The 19,126-nt window shown below is 42.6% G+C and overlaps 1 protein-coding gene across 2 annotated transcripts in view; it reads right to left on the bottom strand.

Annotated features, from left to right (window-relative positions):
* G3BP1 (G3BP stress granule assembly factor 1) overlaps window positions 1-7,420 on the bottom strand; it is a 30,595-nt gene extending 23,175 nt beyond the window's left edge. The window contains exon 1 of one of the 2 annotated variants that reach the window (XM_060093697.1): window positions 7,303-7,420. The gene's annotated coding sequence lies outside the window, so the exon portion shown is untranslated. The remainder of the gene's footprint in view (window positions 1-7,302) is intronic. The other variant, XM_060093698.1, reaches the window with a different exon arrangement.
* Between the last annotated feature and the right edge of the window lie 11,706 nt (window positions 7,421-19,126).

The raw sequence follows: 19,126 nt of genomic DNA, 5'->3' as shown, positions 1-19,126 counted from the left end.
TATGATAGCCTTGAAATGTTTAAGTGTTTTTAGTATACACAAAACAATAGCAGTATTGTTCATAGATACATCAGTAAATTTATTTTTAAAACAGTCTGGATGTAAAAAACAGACAAATAGATCCATGAAACAGAATAAAGAAATATATTCACACATAAATGGACAATTGATTTCCAAAAGTGCAGACAATTCAGTAGAAAAAGGATACTTCTTTCAACAAACGGTGCTGGAACAACTGCACATCCATATATAGAAATAAAGAGAACTTCAACTCAAGACTTACAGAATATTAAAATATACTTAATAGTTTTAGGTTTTACCTAGAACTATAAAACTTCTAAAGAAAATCTGAATGACAGTGAGTCATTTTTGGATACAACACTAAAAACGTGATCTATAAGAGCACAGATTGATAATGCGAACTCCATCAAAATTAAAACCTTCCAGGGACTTCCCTGGCGGTCCAGTGGTTAAGACTTCACGCTTCTACTGCAGGGGGTGCAGGTTTGATCCCTGGTCAGGGAAGTAGGATCTCGTATGCCGCACGGCATAGCCAAAATAAACAAATAAATAAAAACTTTCGCTTTGCAAAGACACTATCAAGAGAATGAAAAGGCAAAGCAGCTTGAGGTAACTATTTGCAAAGCAACTTGTATACAGAATATATTAAAGAAGTCTCAAAACTGAAAAACAACTAAAAAATATGAGCAAAAAATCTGAAGACAATTCATCAAAGAAATTATTCGAATGTCAAAAAAGCACATGAAAAATGCTGAACATCAACATCATTAGTAATTATAGAAATGCAAATTTAAACCACAGTAAAGTACCACTACACACCTGTCAAAATGACAACTTAAAAGGCTGATAATAAAGCGTTGGCCAGGATATCAAGGAAATGGAACCCTCAAACATTGCTGGCAGGAATGTAAAATGGTACAACCACGTTGTAAAAGTTAGGTGGTTTCTTAAGAAGTTTTATTTGTAACAGCTAAAGGCTGGAAACAAACCAATGTCCATCAACAGGTGAATGGATAAACAAATTGTGGTATATTTACAGGACAGAACAAACAGTATTACTCAGCAATTTTTTTAAAAAGCACATATTGTGTGATTCCATTTACATAAAAATTCTAGAAAGTATAAACTGATCTTCAGTGACAGAAAGCAGATAAGGGATCCCTGGGGGCAGAAGAGGAGGGAGAGTCAATAGGAAAGAGGGAATGCAAAGGAGCATGAGAAAACTTTTGGGGATGATAGCTATTTTCACTATCTTGATTGTGGTGGTTTCATAGGTATAAACAATGCCAAAATTTATCAGATTCTACACTTGAAATATGTGCAGTTTATTGTATGTCAATTATACCTCAATAAAGCTGTTTTTTAACCCACCAATATAATAGCTTGGAAAGACAAAAGGTCATCTCAGGGGAAGAGAGAAGAATGGGAACCTGTACAGGAAAAAAAAGGAAATTTAAAAGAGTGACTCAAAATGTTAACTGTCAATTCTGAGTACCATGACATTTAAGGGAACTTTTTACTCTATTGTAATAACCTATCTAAAACACTACAGAAAAATAAACAGCAAGGGTTTCTGTGTACTAACATGAATATGTTGCAAATTTTGTTGCAAAGTTATGCTATGTATTCAAACATTTGAAATTTGGCTTAGTTATGAGAAAAAAAAATGCTTTCCCAGACCAGAGAAAAAACTACAGAAACCAAGCCGCTTTTGCTCAGAGCAAGAGCAGCATTAACTATCACTACATCTACTACTGTTCAATCTATTTTCCAAACTCTTGACATTTACCACCTGTCACCCTCCTTCAAAATTCTTCCTGACGGGCCTCCCTGGTGGCGCAGTGGTTGAGAGTCCGCCTGCCGATGCAGGGGATACGGGTTCGTGCCCCGGTCTGGGGGGATCCCATATGCCGCGGAGCGGCTGGGCCCGTGAGCCATGGCCGCTGGGCCTGCGCGTCCGGAGCCTGTGCTCCGCAACGGGAGAGGCCACAGCAGTGAGAGGCCCGCATACCGCAAAAAAAAAAAAAAAAAAAAAAATTCTTCCTGACAACTCCTTGGAGACACAGGACAGGCAAAATACAACATGAGCCTGAAGTACCTGATAAAGAAAGAAAATGCTTAAAAATATATATATATATGGGAACATCAAAAGAACACAAGAGTCAAAACTGGAACAATTCAAAAAATAAAGTAATAAGTAAAAAACCAAAAATAAGTTAGGAGAACACTGGATTACAACCCCAAAGAATATCCATGAGCCCATACTGATATAACTAAAAATTTAAAAATTAATGGGTAAATAGTGTCAAAAAATGGGAAAGTGAAGAATTAAAAAAATGGGAAGAAGAGACAAATCTTTCTTACCTAAGAATTTCAAATGATGGAGAAGAAACAAGGGAAATAATCACCATGAGAACACCACCATAAGAGCTGCAGGCACGATCCACTAATGAACGCTAACATTAAGCGGGGAAACTTTACAGAAAGAGAATATCTGCCTAAGTTCAAAGTGTTTCCCCCAAAATGTTTAGTAACTACAGTGGTAGCTTTAATATATGTCCACAAATTCAAAGATTTTCCTCCCTTAGTGACTAACTTCTCACGAAAAGAATATGGAAAGGAAAAAAATACAAACCTGGTACACACCACTTTAATCAAGTGATCAAGGTTAAATTCAACCAGGAATGGTATTATGTGCCCCGTGATGCGGTAAGAAGGCTAAGTCACCTCTGTGGTATTCTTCCCAATATCCATAACCTCAGCCTACTCAACACCAAGTATAACTAAACTGAGATCAAGTGTCAAGGTCATTAAAGACAAAGAAAATACAAGAAACTGTCACAGATCAGAGAAGAGAAACCAAGGAGACAGGAGGACTAACTGCAATGTGGTATCCTGGATTGGATCCTAGAACAGAAAAAAAGGACATTAGTGGAAAAACTAAGGAAATCCATATAAGGTCAATCCTCTGTTAATAATAGTTTATCAATGTCAATTTATTTTTGAAAAATGTACCATGATTAGGTGAGATGTTAACATTAGTGAAGTTGGGTAAAGGGTATACAAAACATGTCTGTATTGCAACTTGTCTGTAAATCCAAGATTACCTCAAAAAACATGTTTCCTCAAGAGAAAGAAATTCAAGAACTGAGAAACTTAATTCACTAACTTTTCTTGGTTTTTAACATCCCTTCCCCAATCCAGCATTAAAAGCTAGTCAGCTAGGTTTATAATTAAGCAACAATCTGTCCTTTCTCACCAAGATGAAAAAAATACTGTTAACTATATACTAATGCTTCATCTACGAAATTCCTTAAAAACATGAATTTCCTATGTTTTAGATCTCATGAAGCATAGGTGGATGTATGCCAGGAATCCCTAGGAGTAAGCTCAAGATAGTCCATAAACATGGGAATACTTGAGGCACAGTTGTTAAAACAAACAAAAAACCGTGGAAAGGCAGGTAGGTAGGTGCCACTGATGCCTTCTAAAACCTTAAAAGATTTTTTGAATAAGGAAATTCTAAAACCTTCAAAGTTTCTGAACAAGGAAATATATCTAGCACATATCCTTACCAGTTACACCACGTGCTTTACAAAATAGTTTAGACAACTATTTAGGTTACAGAGCTCCAGGTCTTATAAGCAAAAACATGAGAATACCTAAGATGTGTGAATGCACTTTAAAAATACATAAACAGCTATACAAATAAACAATGATGCTGCCACAAAGCCACTTAACAGCCACCAAGGATGACATTCCTACTAAGCTGAAGTGTGTCCCATCTAGGAAGCCAGATTTTTTTTCTCTGAACCATCTCTAACCATACTTTTTATTAAATACCTGAAATACAGCACCCAGGCTAAACAGCCAAGCAATATGACGTAACAGATTGGCCAGAAGGCATTAGTGGAAATCTATCACTTAAAATCTAAAGACCTGATTTTATTTACAAAGGCCGCAGCCTTCAAGAGAACTTTTAGTAACTTTCTTTGTTAAGCCCCCTCTTACCACTCTTCATGTACAGATTTTTCCTAACTCTTCACCCTCTTCACCGTATCATCAGGCTTGCAATTAAGCTTTCCCAACCAAAGCCAGATAGGGTGACCAAGAATACTATAAATAAACAAACAAACAGAAAGCTGACTTTTGAGATTTAAAAACAAACTTAGTTCTTCACCACAGCGTGATCACCAACTACAAGAGTGATTACAGTTGCTGAATCTTAAATTTAACTCATGGCTGGAAGGATAGTACTGTACTAAAGGTCCCACTAGGTGTTAAAAACTGATGGGGGGGGTGCTTTTTTTCTTAGCTACCTACTTTAACAATTATCTCCCTCTTTAAAGTCAGTAAATTTTGTCCAAGGAAGTCTTAAACTGCAATTAAATGAATATACAATGCATATTTGAATTTTGAAGTATTTTAAGAAACAAATCTAACTGCAAAATGTTGAAAGATCAAGTGGGTAATGTTAGTAAACTGGCAAAAAGAAAAACTGGTTTAGGTCACACATTCAGGCTTTACACCAAATTTCATTTTTTAACACTGCCCCATCCGTCCTAAGAACCATATACAATTCACAAACCTATAAAAATTTAAAACAAACGTCTGCCCTTTACTTTCCAGGCAAAGTACTGAAACAAGTTAAAAAAAATGTAAATTACCAAAAACTGCTGTGAAGTAGGTCACCAAGAAACATTACCAAATCTCCTGATGTTCCCTTAGCAGACTGTCAGCTGAGAACAGCAAACTAAAGTGAGTTAAATAAAAGAACAAAGAACTACCTACTTTTCTACCAGTTAGAAGAGATACAAAAGGATTCAAAGGATTTAACAGCAAAAGCAACCTCTAGCTTGGATTGAAGACAGGCAGACAAGTCTTGTATTATCACAATTTGCTTCAATTCATTTGTTCTTGATCAGTGAATACACAAGCAATCACCTGGGCTACCAATCTGTGAAATACCAGTTTTCATATTCCTACCCAACCGATAACCATTTGCCTGAAGCCAAGAGCAGTATTTTTTAAAATACCTGAAGGGGAAACTAACAAAAATTTCCCTCAATTAATACACAAAGAACTTTCATTCTGATATATTTTACCTCAAGGAATAATTTGTGGACTCATTAACAATTTAAATGTAGATCAGTAGTGTTTTAACATTTGATAACTTAAAATGTTAATTTAATAGCTAACTGGCGTATATAAATGCAGGTAACTGGAATTGCTACAAGGCAAGTTCCAAAGAAAACAATGTTATACTCTAAAGCTATCTGTCATTCATGGCAACACCAACAAAGGTGTTGGAACCTGTCCACAAGCTGCTTTGATTCTGTATCTACTGCTACTTTGTTAAGAAATATGGAAATTACTGGGTAAATGGAAACAAAATGTTCGTTTCCTCACAGCTTTTTAATTTACTTACAAAGATGTAAATTATGTGTTCCCTCTGGCAGCAAAAACAATTCTTATACAAAGACCAATTCTAAAAAGTGTCGGCACAAACAAAATAGATAAACTTCTTTAAAAAAAAAAAAGAGAAAGAAAAATGGTCGACAGCCATTCCAATCAAAATTAATTCAGAAGAGCTAGCTCCAAAACTTTTAATGTAGCTTTAGCTCAAGTAGAGACGTTTGTGATGCAAAGTAATGATGCAGACCTGCAACACAGGAACATTTATTATTTCATTAAGTCAAGAAATAAACTGGCTTTAAAAAAATCTCAGATATAACTCTACTAGAAAAATTTACACTCAAGTCTTTGAAGGTGTCTTCTACGTTTGCATATAACAGGAGCATACACACAATGCTAAATAAATGTATGTAGACAAGTTTTCATCCACGGAAGTTCCCAACTGCCATAAGGGTAAGATTTCCAACACCTCTCAATCACCCCTAATTCACCTAGCTGAGGCTCCACAGAGGTCAAATTTGTACTGTAACTGGGCACCAAGCTTTCCACCCCAATTTCAAATTTTCACTTATACGTCATGGCCAGATTTGAAACTCATCGCTCTGCAACCTCATTTTCTTCAACTACATAAAACGAGGAAGTTCAACTGTCTTCTCCAGGGTCTTTCTCAAAAGCCTGCTCCAATTAAAAAATGAAGAAAGAAGATTCAAGTATCTAATATCAGAGCCTAACTTCCTGCTGGCGGGAACTTCCCATCATCAGGCTCTAAGTTTCAAATCTGACGAGGAACACTGTCCAGGATCATTGGGGCTTATTCATTTTATTCTACGCTTTTCCCAGAGGCTTTTAGGGCAGCACATCCATCAGCTACCTGTAGGAATATCTGTAGAAAAGAAGCCCCCAAAACCCTTTCTTCTCCTTAGAAATAATCCCACGTCCAACCCTCGTCTCCCTGGAAGCCCTCAACTGGCCCAAGTACAAATGCCGCTGCAGTCGGCCTTCCGAGGCTGACGCTGACCCCAGGGACTAGCGTTCTGGGGGCAAAGATGCCCTAGAGCCGCACAGGGCGATGGGACAAAGAATAAAACAGGTTCGGGGACTGGGAGTCAGACCGCCTAGGTTCAAACAAATACCTGCCCCTTACGGTCTGTGTGCCTTTGACCGTGTCACTCCACCTCTGGGCCTTCAAGTCCGCTGTAAAAAGAGGGAAAGCATCGTACATACCTCATCGGGGCATTTCGGGAGTAAAGAAGAGACACACAAGTTGCTCCGCACAGTGCCTGGCACACAACGAGAGCTTGGGAAAATGTTAGCTATTATCATCACTCAATATCCATGAACTCGCTGCTCCCCCCTTACTCCTTGTAAAACCTAGGAGCAGCACTTCTGCTTCTCGAGTCGAGAAATTCTCATCGCACTTTCGTGTCCCCCACCCAAAGAAAAGCCTCCTCTGGTCTGGGTTAACCTGGAGACCCCGCCAGGGGAGGGAGGACTCGGCTAGGGCGCGGAGGGTCGGGGGTGGGGGGCAGGCGGGAAAAGCTACCGAGCCGGCTGCGCAGGGCCTCAGGCCCCCGAGATTACCCTGGGGCCCGGGCGGCGGCCGCGGCTCGCTCTCGCCCGCCGTGGCCGTTGGGCGCGGCACGCGCAGGCGGCGGACGCGGCCACGGCCACGCGCGCCGGGCCGGTGAGGGCGGGGGGCGAAGAGCCTCCGCGCGCCCGTGCGTCCGCCACGCGCCTGCGGCCGTTGCGGAGGGGGGGGAGGCGCGCCTCGCGCGGTCGCCGTTAGGACGTCTCCTTCTCACCACAGCCCCAGCTCGTCCTCGTCCCGGGGCCGCCCAGCCCCGCCCCGCCCACACCTCGGCGTACCTGCACAGCTGAGCGGGAGAGGAACAAGCTCTGCTCCACAGCACGGCAAAAAGCAAAAAACCCCTCACGCAACTGCGTCCGCACACACGCGTGTTCCGTCGCCGGGCTATATAAGGGCGATTCAGCCTAACTTGTTGCGGCCAGGTCGGGCAGTCTGATGGCCAATCCCGACTGCGCACCCTGGGCTCTTCGAGCAGCAATTGGGTACTGACTCAGGATGAAGGCGTGGCTATTGATTGGCTTTGACTCATGCCTATGAGACTGTGAGGAGCTCGTTTCCCTAGTAACGGATTGGCACTAAGAGAGACCAATAACTGAAAGGTACGGTGGGAAGGAGGGTGGGAAGTTCTTTGACCGATATCCACGGTAGCCAATAAATGTGTGAGGGTGCTCCCATTCGTTACAACGTCTTCCCCAAGGCGGAGATCCGCTTTCCATGCAGGAGCGGTTGCTCCACAAGGTGGGGCCCGTGTACTTTGGGGAAGTAAACCCCAAGCAACTAGGAGGTGGGCGCCAGGGTGGCCAAGGAAACCCACCAATCACAGCGCGGGAAGGAGCTGATTGACGCAGGGGTTGGACCGCACCGAGGAGACCTAGCCCCGGGTTCGCCATGCCCTCTGGGGCGGTTCTGAGGCTGTCTGGGCTCCGGCTTCTGTCCTTTTTTCTTTCTTCACTTCTTGGGTGCGGTCCCTGAGGCCCCCTCTCCCGCCTTTTCCTCACAGTTTGGTACCAGGGGAGCCAGGTGGTAAAGTTTCCCGTTGTTTGGTTATTTTGTTTTGTTTTTCTTTCTTATACCAACTTTTTTATTTCCATGAGGCCGCCTAAGGGCACTTGCTGGCTCCCACCATTAGTCAGCACTCTTGTGGAACAACTGTTCAAGGAAAGCCAGAGGAGAAAGTAACTCCCGTTGTGTACCTAAGATCCTCTAAAAAGGTCGCAGGTGAAAACCGTTGAGTTTGAGGACACCCATTTCTACCCTGCTGTTCTCGGCAAGTGCTGCGGCAGGTTGGCTGGTGGGTGTTCACCGAGGAACGGGAGTTTGTAAATTCTCCGATGGGCTGGGGCCTTCCTGCAACATCCTGGGCTTCACCACCATTGTCATTCAGATTTCCAGTTGCTGTAGGTGTGAGGGCTTATTTCTTCAGGTCCTTGCGTCTTTAAAAGGTTGATTGTCAGACTCATATGGGGACTTCCTTGGTGGCTCAGTGGTTAAGAATCCGCCTACCAATGCAGGGGACACGGGTTCGAGCTCTGGTCCGGGAAGATACCACATACCGCGGAGCAACTACGCCCGTGTACCACAACTACTGAGCCTGCACGCCACAACTACTGAGCCCACGTGCTTAGAGCCGGTGCTCCCTGAGAAGCCACCGCAATGAGAAGCCCGCGCACCGCAACAAAGACCCAACGCAGCCAAAAATAAAATAAATAAATAAGTTTATATTAAAAAAAAAAAAAAAAGAACTTCTATATGGACACCCCGAAGCTTTCCCGAAACACTTTAGAGGATAAGTAGCACTCCAGCCTGGTCCTGTCCAGGACTCTTACTGTTTTGTTGGGCCCTCTGTTGATCACATGAGCATTTTATATGGAAATACAGAGACCGCCTCTGTCCGTTCTCCTTCCAGGCATGTGACCCTGCGGAAGGGGCTCTCGTTGTTTTGCAAATTTGGAAATGAAGCACGTGAGGCCTCTCTGTTGGGGACGAAGGGGCGCAGGCAGCAGCCTGGTGGGGACGGAGGTGCGGCTCCAGGAGCGAAGTAGGAGCGTCCCTCTGGCCCCCCAAGCCCCTCTCCCGCACTGGCCTTGCTCAATAAGCATTTATTGAGCTCCAGGGGCTGGGGTCAGAGATGACCGAGATGCTGTCCCTGCCCGCTGTCACCCATTCAACAAACCGTGCCTCTGCGCAGTGCCGGGAGCTCCCAAAACTGGGGAACGGGCGTGTGGGGCTATGGGGGCACTGGAGGGAACTCGGCTCGGAGGAGAGAAGCTGCTAGAGGTTTTCTGGAGTAAGGAACCTCCAGGATCACGTTAGCCTTGCTAAGGAATTTGGACTTTATTCTGAGGGCGTTGGAGAGCCCCTGAAAGGTTTCTTAAAGGGTGAACTAAGAAATTTGCATTTTACAACAGGACTTTACAAATTGAAATGCTAAGGAGAGCGGATTGGCAACACTTCAAATTCACAGATTAGTAATTTAACCCAGGTGGCCTGTGACGGCAGTCAAAGCTATTCTTAATCACATTTGGAGGGAATTTTAAGTGATAACAGCTCTTTTTGTAGGGCTGTTTGGCAGTCTGTTAAAATTGTGTATATCTCCCTTCTTGCTTGATAGCCATGTGTTTTTTTTTTACCAAGAGACATGTACTACGTGTTCATTACAGCACTGTCAGCTTTGTTATGATATTTAAAAACTGAAAACGTAATTGCTCATCAATTTGCAAACTGATTAACCGGTAATATGCCCATAGTATAGAATACTATGCAGCAGTTTAAAAGAGAATGAAGTCGAACTATACTGATATGAGCCTGTCTCCAGTTGTTAATTGGATTGTTAACTGACAAAAATCAAGTTCAACAAAACATACAGTGAATTCCCATTTATGTTAAAAACTAAAAACCAAAACGCCTGATTTCTGTATGTTAAAATAGGTATGTAAGTGCACCGGGTAAGAATTCTAAATTTAAAACAAGCCATTCCCCTTAGGGATTCCCCTAGGGTGGGAGCAACAAGGATAATATATTATTGGAAAGTTGTACAATGAGACTGTGTTCATGTACTGTGTTGTCTCTGTTGCTATAGTTATCCATGCACAATCCTGTATGGTTTTGCTGTCTAATAGTGGGTAGGAAGAAAGGAAGAGGAAATGGATTACCAGAGTGAGAATGTGGACAAGACCCTTCAGGTGGCTGTGACTGTCTTCCACAGGAGAGAACAAGTTGGCATCTTCCTGTGGTCATTTACCTCAGGATCCAGATGCTGGATACTTAGTAAATGTTCAGTGAGTAATTTACCACCATGGAAGTGTCTGGAGCGCTTGTTCTCAAAATGGAGGAGATTTTGCCCCCAGGAGACATGTGATCTTTTCACAACTAGGTAGAGGGGCTACTGGCATCTAATAGACGGAGGCCTGGGAAGCCCAGGAGAACTCAGTGATGAAGGGGGCCAAATTAATAGTGCCAGCGGTGAGAACCCTGATGTAGTCATCTAAGCGAGAGTACCCGGCCTCCTACTAGTCTTTCTACTGGCAAACAAATTCTGCAAACCCCTCCAGAACACAACTTCACCCTTTTGTTTCTGCCAATTCTCCCCAAAGCTCTGAGAATGGGGGTGGAAATGAAACGGAGCGAGACTCTGTGGGGCCCTTCCTGGTACAAATCCTTTCCATGTCCCTTTTCTTATTTGCTAGAAAAAGACTTCAGCCTCCTTGACCTTCCTTGAGTTCCAAAGGGGAGGTTCAAACAGTTGCTAGTCAGGGAAGGGAGGGAATGCAGAGACAAAGGAGAAGTCAAGAAACAATAGTCCAGCCTTGGGGCAGGGTCTTAGTTCTTCCTGAAGGAAGATACATAACAATATCTTTGAGTTCTTCTGCAGGAACTAAGGCCCCCCGCCCAGGTGGGGGATGATAACTTCAGGCTGAGCACAAGATTCCTGGAACTGGGACTTCCTTGGTGGTCCAGTGGTAAAGAATCCACCTTCCAGTGCAGGGGACGCAGTTCGATCCCTGGTCGGGGAACTGAGATCCCACATGCTGTGGGGCAACTAAGCCCGAGAGCCACAACTATTGAGCTTGTACGCCTCAGTGAGAGAGCCCGCATGCCGCAAACTACAGAGCCTACGTGCCCTGGAGCCCGCGCACCACAACTAGAGAGAGAAGAAACCCACATGCCACAACTAGAGAAACCTGCACGCCACAGCGAAGAGCCCAGGCACCTTAACGATGCATGCCTCAATTAAGTAAGAACAAACGCTCCCATTACCTCACCACCAAGCCAATCAGAAGAAAGTCACACACTCTACAGCCCTCAACCCAAATTTTGCCTGTAAAAATTTCTCCCTGAAAACCGTCAGGAGTTCGGTGGTTTTTGAGCCTGAGTCACCCATTTCCCTTGCGTGGCCCTGCAATAAACCTTTCTCTGCTCCACACTCCGACGTTTCAGTTTGTTTTGCCTCACTGTGCATCTGGCACACGAACTTGTGTTTAGTAACAGAAAAAAGCATGGGCAAGACCCCAGAAAATACACTTTTGTGGAGAGAATGGATGGGTGGTGTATTGGGTAAGGAATGCTCCTAAGAATATCACCTGAATCAGTATTTCTCAAACAAAGCTAATCACTCAGGAAGGGTGATTAAAAATATGTGCCTGGGGACTTCCCTGGTGGCACAGTGGTTGAGAGGCCGCCTGCAGATGCAGGGGCCCCGGTCCGGGAAGATCCCACATGCCGCGGAGCCGCTGGGCCCGTGAGCCATGGCCGATGAGCCTGCACGTCTGGAGCCTGTGCTCCACAACGGGAGAGGCCACAACAGTGAGAGGCCCGCATACCGCAAAAAAAAAAAAAAAAATGCCTGTGTGTACCTTTAACTGTTAAACTTCTACCTATGAAGAAAGACCCAGTGTAATATTATTCACTGAAGCACTGCTTGCAGTAGAGACAGGAACAACCCAAATGTTGAGCTATATGGGAATGGGTAGATACAATACAACAATACAGTGCACTTTTTTTTTTTTTTTTTTTTTTTTTTTAGTTTCTGCTTTATAACAAAGTGAATCAGTCATACATATACTTCTGTTCCCACATCCCTTCCCTCATGCATCTCCCTCCCTCCCACCCACCCTCCCCATCCCACTAGAGTGCACTCTTGAAACCGTGCAACTCAGATTGGGACTTGAACCCACGGTCTTTTTTTTTTTTTTTTTTTGCGGTACGCAGGCCTCTCACTGTTGTGGCCTCTCGTTGCGGAGCACAGGCTCTGGACGCGCAGGCCCAGCCGCTGCGCGGAATGTGGGATCTTCCCAGACCTGGGCACGAACCCGTGTCCCCTGCATCGGCAGGCGGACTCTCAACCACTGCGCCACCAGGGAAGCCCGAACCCACGGTCTTTTAACTGAGATCACACACCTGTTTTCAGGACTTAATGAAACTCAGGTTCTCCATGTCTCGTCACAGAAAGAATTCAGTGAGAGACCAAGTGATAGGTAAGAAGTGGATTTATTTAGAGAGAAACACACTCCACAGAGTGTGGGCCACCTCAGAAGGTGAGAAAGGCACCTGGGTATGGGGTTGTCAGTTTTTATAGGGGTGGGTAATTTCATAGGCTAATAAGTGGGAGGATTATTCCAGCTATTTTGAGGAAGGGGTGGGGATTTCCAGAAGTTGGGCCACCACCCACTTTTCGACCTTTAGGGTCAGCCTTGGAACTGTCATGGCGCCTGTGGGTGTGTCATTTAGCTTGCTGATGTATTACAATGAGCGTATACTGAGGCTCAAGCTCTAGTGGAAAGTCGGCTCGTCCGCCATCTTGGACCTATTTGGTTCTAATCAGTTTATGTCATGTCCTTGGGCTATGTCATTCTTCTAAAGGTTGTGCCCTGCCCCCTTCCCTCCTGTTTCACTCTTACAGTGGACTGTCATGCAAACATAGAGAAAATGAGGCAGATCTATGTGTATGGTTATAAAGATCTCCAAGAGATATCAATAAATGAAGATAGGAAGAAAAGAAAACCAGGTAGGGGGCCATTATTAATGGGGTAATTATTTCTATTGATACTCTGTATTGCTACAGTTATCCATGCACAATCCTGTATGGTTTTGCTGTACATGCACAGGTAACACCTGGACGGAGTCATAAGAAACTGTCAATGATTGCTAACAGGGAGATGAATTGCACCTGGGTGGAAAAAGTCTTAGTTTTCATTCATTGAAAGTACCCTTTGGTACTTTATAATTTTTTTAAACATGTGCATGTATTTTTCAAAAATTCAACGTTAAGTATAGATTTTAATAGTGATATGAGGAACTACACATATGAAAACTTTGATCTTTAAAACAAACAGATGGAATACTACATTACCCCTTTAGGTATATGAGGGTTTTTGGAAATGAGGCATTTAAGTTTTAATCTGCCTCCCTCCCAGACTGCTAACCTCTTTTCCTTTTTCTCCTTACCTTACAAAAATCATACAAAGATCCAAAGAGACCCTTTACTGGCTTAGAAATCCATGCCTAATTGGATCCCTCTCTCCTTTGGCATTGACTGCAAACACATCACCTCCTCAAACTCTGACCAGTGCCTCAACCAGGCACCCTACTAATGTTCTCTACAAAGATCATTTCATTTAATAGTCACAACAACCCTATTTCCCATTTCTCAGAAACAAGCTCAGAGGGAGTAAGCAACTTGCCCAAGGTCACACAGCAAGAGCTAGAAAGTAGGACTCTCTGACTTGAAGTCCATGTTCTTTTACCCACTTGTCAGTACTACCCAGGGCAGGATAATACAGCCCCAAGTAGAGAAAAGGGGCAGGACCTCCTCAGAAACCCCTGAGAGGCTGGGATTTTCTTTCATTCTCTCAGGCACAGCACCAGGTATTGCTGCATAGACAGCTTTCCAGGTGGTTTGAGAATTTAATCCACGGCAAATCCTGGTAATCTGCAGCCAAAGCTCTTTGCAAAAAGAGCACACTCCAGTACCATCTATAGACCTAGGTGTTCTCACTTCCTGTGGCTTAGAAGAGGGACAAAAACTTGAAGTCTAAATAACGTAGCATGTATCAAGCACCTACTATATGATAGGCATGGTGCTCTAGGCACCACGTTTGAGTCCCTCCTCACAAAAACTCTTCATAAACTTCATAAAATATTAACTCCATTTTACAGCAGTAGAAACTATGGCTCAGAAAGGTTAAATGACTGGCCCAAGGTCACATAGCTTGGAAGTGGCAGAGCTGGTATTCAAATTCAGGATAATAGCACTCTAAATACAAAGCCCAATAAGGAAAATGGGAACAATAATAAAATACATACAATAGCTCATCTAATCCTCAAACTGCTCACTTTAACACAGGGGGAAACCAAGGCAAAAAGAAGTTGAATAACTGTTCACTCGTCAAATTGAGAAAATGATAATTTGCTAAAATCAAATGTTGACAAGAGTGTGGAAAAGTAGTTATTCTCATATACTACTAGTAGAAAATATAAATTAGCATAACCTTCCAAGCGCTATTTGAATGTATCCGTTAAAATCCATACACTCTATGACCCAGAGATTATACTTTTTATATCCCTTCTGAAGAAACTCTCCCACATATACACAGTGAGCAAAGATGTTCATTATAGCATTGTTTGTAATATTGAAAAATAATCTAAACATCTCTCAATAAGGGAATATCTAAATTTACAATAATAAATCTATACTAGAGAATTTTATGCAGTAATTTTAAAGATTGAGCTGGTTTATAATATGTGTGTTTATATACATAGATATTGATATTTTAAGTATATATTGCAATATTATATAGCATAAATCTCCAGAGCATATTCATTAAAAAGAGCATCTTACAAATTATGTACAGTATGTCATATATGCTTAAAAAATCCCAACTATTATTTGCATGTGTTTGTCAGTGTTGGTAAATGCATAGGTAAATATCTGGAAAGATGTAGAGCAATCTGATAATAGTTAGTACCTCTATGGAAGACAGTGACCTAAGAGTTTGAAGGAGACTTTTACTTTATCTGTATTATTTTTAAATTTTTTTACATTAAGAAACTTTTCATATATTGTGTAATTTAAAAAATAACTTGTCATAACCCTAAGAGTAGCTTCTGAGTGCTTTTGTGTACCAGGCAGTGAACTGAGTATTTTGTGAGCATTGTCTTATTTTTCACAACTGCACTATGAAGATAAGTCTAATTATTATCTTTATCTTACAGGGAAGTACACTGAGGTTTGAAGAGGTTAATTGTCCAAAACAGCCAGGAATTGAACACAGGTTTGTCTGGATCATCTCACTGAACACAGCTTTAAATCCTGGAAGCCTAGAGTAGTTTGGCAGAAAATAAAGGAACAAAAGGACGGTGTGACAAATGTCCTCTGACCTTTGGCTGTAGTGCTGGGAGTCCACTAAGGCATGCTGGGGACTGTGGTGACCCAAAGAGTTCGTGCCTTGTCTAAACAGTCCCTAGCAGTCGTTAGTGTTGTTTTCTGACAATGCTGTTTCTCCTCCTTCGAGGTGCCTGGCAAGATTATACTTTACTGTTGCCTTTAAAGACAGGCATGAATGGGAATTCCCTGGTGGTCCAGTGGTTAGGACTCCACACTTTCGCTGCCGAGGGTGTGGGTTCAATCCCTGGTCAGGGAACCAAGATCCCACAAGCTGAGCAGCATGGCCAAAAAAATAATAATAATTAAAAAAAAAAAAATTAGGCATGACCACATGCTCTGCTTTGACCAAAACAATGTGAGCAGAAGTGACACAGATCTCTTCCAGGCAGTCTTTGGAGCTGGTGATTATTTTGCCAAGGTCTTCCCTCCCCACCCCACCCCAATATTCAATGTTGTCCCATATGGATAGTCTCTCTCGATGTGGATCCCTGGGCAAAAACAATTTGTACAGAGCCATTCCTCCAAGGTGCCCAACCTGCAGTGGGCATATGGCATGAGCAAGAAATAAATCTGTTGTTTCAAGCCATTGAGGTTTGGGGATTGTTTGTTACCACAGCATTACCTGACCTATCCTGCCAATTATAGATAGGTTTCCATATATTCCAGTTTTTCAGGAGATACTCAAAATCTGGGTGATGACGTGACATCACTCAGCATTCTTTATTTTCTTAACATTTTATTAATGGTATAAAAATGTTTTGCTCTCACTTTAAAAAATGCAATGAAATATTCTTTAGAAGAGTACTATAACTAAATTCATTCTTTTTTTAAACATTATTTGGAATTTTAATTTTTTAAATCCTTTTCTTAGTTCTTGTAAGAAAGAAGCAACTAATTTCACATGCCATTCTACAAGTAGATTTGTTTTTAATTGTGGTAAAATATACAGAACATAAAATTTACCAATTTAACCATTTCTAAGTGTACAATTCAATGGCACGTAGTATACTCACAATGTTGTGCAACCACACTCAATGTTCTTAAATGTTAACTACTCTAAAATATTTTGAATACTTTAGGAACTGAATAAAATATGTCTACAGGCCAGATTAAGCCAGTTCGCAACTCTGCCAGATGCTATGCTCCCTCTCCCAAGCCTGCAGCCCAAGCTCCCTTGGCTTTTAGCCCATCTCTTCTCATGCCTGGGCTTCTCTGCAGGCCCTTTCAGATCAGAACCTTTGATCTTAGGTTAAGGGTTCCTTAGTGGATAAAGCAGTGAAGCAGCTAGTGCATACCTGTATTATAACACAGAAAATAAACACTTGGTCTCCCAGAAGGAGTAGGCAGCAGCTATAAAGGCCTCTCTTTCCAAAGCTTAACTGGAAAGCATCCACCAGCATCCACCAAAGGGTCACTCCAGTAGGTGGAGTCTAGAGGTAGGGTATCCCTGGAAGAAGGCTCCAATCACTGTCTGAGAACCCACCACTACACATGACCGTAGTCTTTCCCAGGCCCACTGGCTTAGTGATGAAATGACTTACCCAAGTTGACAAGGCTAGTAATGAGACTGCTGCTGGGCAGTCTGGAACTCAGAATTCCTGAACTCTGCTTTTTAAAAATATTCTTCCCTGTGTTTCTTTTAATACACATTCACTCTTGAAAATATGACAAAGTCTTTAAAAGGGAATAAAAATGATCTGTAATATTGGAAAGGCTAAGAATAATACACAGAGATCTGGAGATGGGAAAGATGTAGTTAATAAAACTTTGAGAGGCAATCTGGCTATATCAAAATTAAAAATGAATAGCAATTTCACATCTAGGAATTCTATACAAAATTATAAGCAAACGTGTGTGTATATGGATAGTCATTACATCACTGTTATTAGCAATAAAAGATTGGAAGCAACCTATATGTCCAATGGTAAGGGACTGTATCTGGAATGTGTCAGCGGGAAGTCTTAGTACTAGTAGCTAAAAATAAAGGTGGGCTTACATTTTTGACATAACAAATGTGGAGGCCCAAGCTGCAGCTGGCATCAGTTCAGTGACTACACAGTCAGAACTAGATTCTCTTGACATTTCCCTCATGGTTGCAAGATGGTGCACTTGTGCTCTAGATATCTTATCAGCATTCTAGGCAGGAAAGGAAAAGGAATGGTATCTGTTCCCTTTGTGAGGAAAGCAAGAGCTTTCCCAGAAGCCTCCCAGCAGTCTGCTTTTGACTCACTGGCCCAAGTCATATCATGTGGGTGCACTTGGCTGCAAGAGAGGATGGGAAAGCAAGTATTTAGGGATTCCAGCCTCTACAGTAGCTAAAGTAAAACGACTGGGAATGAGGGCTGGATTAACCAACCAAAGGTTTCTGCCATAGGGACTGGCTAAATAAATTATGGTACAACTGAATAGTAGAACACCAGGTAGTGCTAAAAAGAACGAAGGGAATTGACATGTACTAGGAAAGAACAATCTCTAAGATATTTTGTAAAGTGAGAAAAGCAAGGGGCAAAACTGTATATAGTATGCCTTTTGTTTAAAAGAGGGGATTAAGGTAGGATGGAGACTGACTTTTCCCTCTGTATCCTTTTGTATTATTTGAAATTTTAAAAATAATATGTATATTGGGATTTTGCCTGTAATCCTGCACCCATCCTAGACAACTTCTAGTAACATTTGCTGTAGTTCATTTCAGGCTTATTTTCATGTAAATAAATGGAATTTATGTATATATTCATATATAGGAACTATAATCCTGTACATTTTCCTCTCCTCTTTTTTTTTTTTTTTTTTGCGGTATGCAGGCCTCTCACTGTTGTGGCCTCTCCCGTTGCGGAGCACAGGCTCTGGACGTGCAGGCTCAGCGGCCATGGCTCACGGGCCCAGCCGCTCCGCGGCATGTGGGATCTTCCCGGACCGGGGCACGAACCCGTGTCCCCTGCATCGGCAGGCGGACTCTCAACCACTGCGCCACCAGGGAAGCCCTTTCTCTCCTCTTTGACAGGTCTTCATTTGCTATCTCTAGTGAGTTTTCATAATACTGCTTATCATTAAATTGCACTTTCTCTGCTTAACCCACTCCTCCCCAATTCTCTGAGCTATTCACTCTTCCTCTGCCTTTCCTTTACTCCCTCCTCTGCCTCCTACAGTGATCTAGCTTTTCCCAGTCTCAGTAAACAGTTGTCCCCAGTGCTACCTTCACTGGTCTCCCTCCCTCCCTCTCTTCCTCCCTCTCTTCCTCCCTCCCTTCCTCCCTCCCTCCCTCCTTTAGGAAACACCTGGCAGGTAGGGAGGGGGTGGAGGGTTAACAGGTGAGCATTTTGCCTGTAGGGGAAGACCCAGGGCCAGGGAGGCCAGCAGAGATTTTAACAATTCGAAGAATTCTAATATTTTTTGATGCCTAGCCTGTGCCAAGCAATGTGCTAGACAAATGCATGCATTACCATATATATTCCTCCAAACAATACTTTAGTGTAGGTTTCTTTGAGGGAACCATATGCCCTGGAACAGTCATGGTATATATCTGTTGTCCTGACAACATTATTAATGGTATCCCCTTTCACCAGCTAGAGGTTTGGATAAAAAAGTATGGAGTTATCTTAACTACTCCCTTTTATTGAAACACTTTGTTTTTATTTTTTTGGCCGTGCCGCCCGGCATGCAGGATCTTAGTTCTCTGACCAGGGATGGAACCCGTGTTCCCTGCACTGGAAGCGCGGAGT

This window comes from Mesoplodon densirostris, chromosome 3 (assembly GCF_025265405.1).
Source record: "Mesoplodon densirostris isolate mMesDen1 chromosome 3, mMesDen1 primary haplotype, whole genome shotgun sequence".
NCBI classification, from domain to species: Eukaryota; Metazoa; Chordata; class Mammalia; order Artiodactyla; family Ziphiidae; genus Mesoplodon; species Mesoplodon densirostris.
Note: the sequence above shows the minus strand (reverse complement) of the source record. Positions and strands in the feature narration are given on the sequence as shown.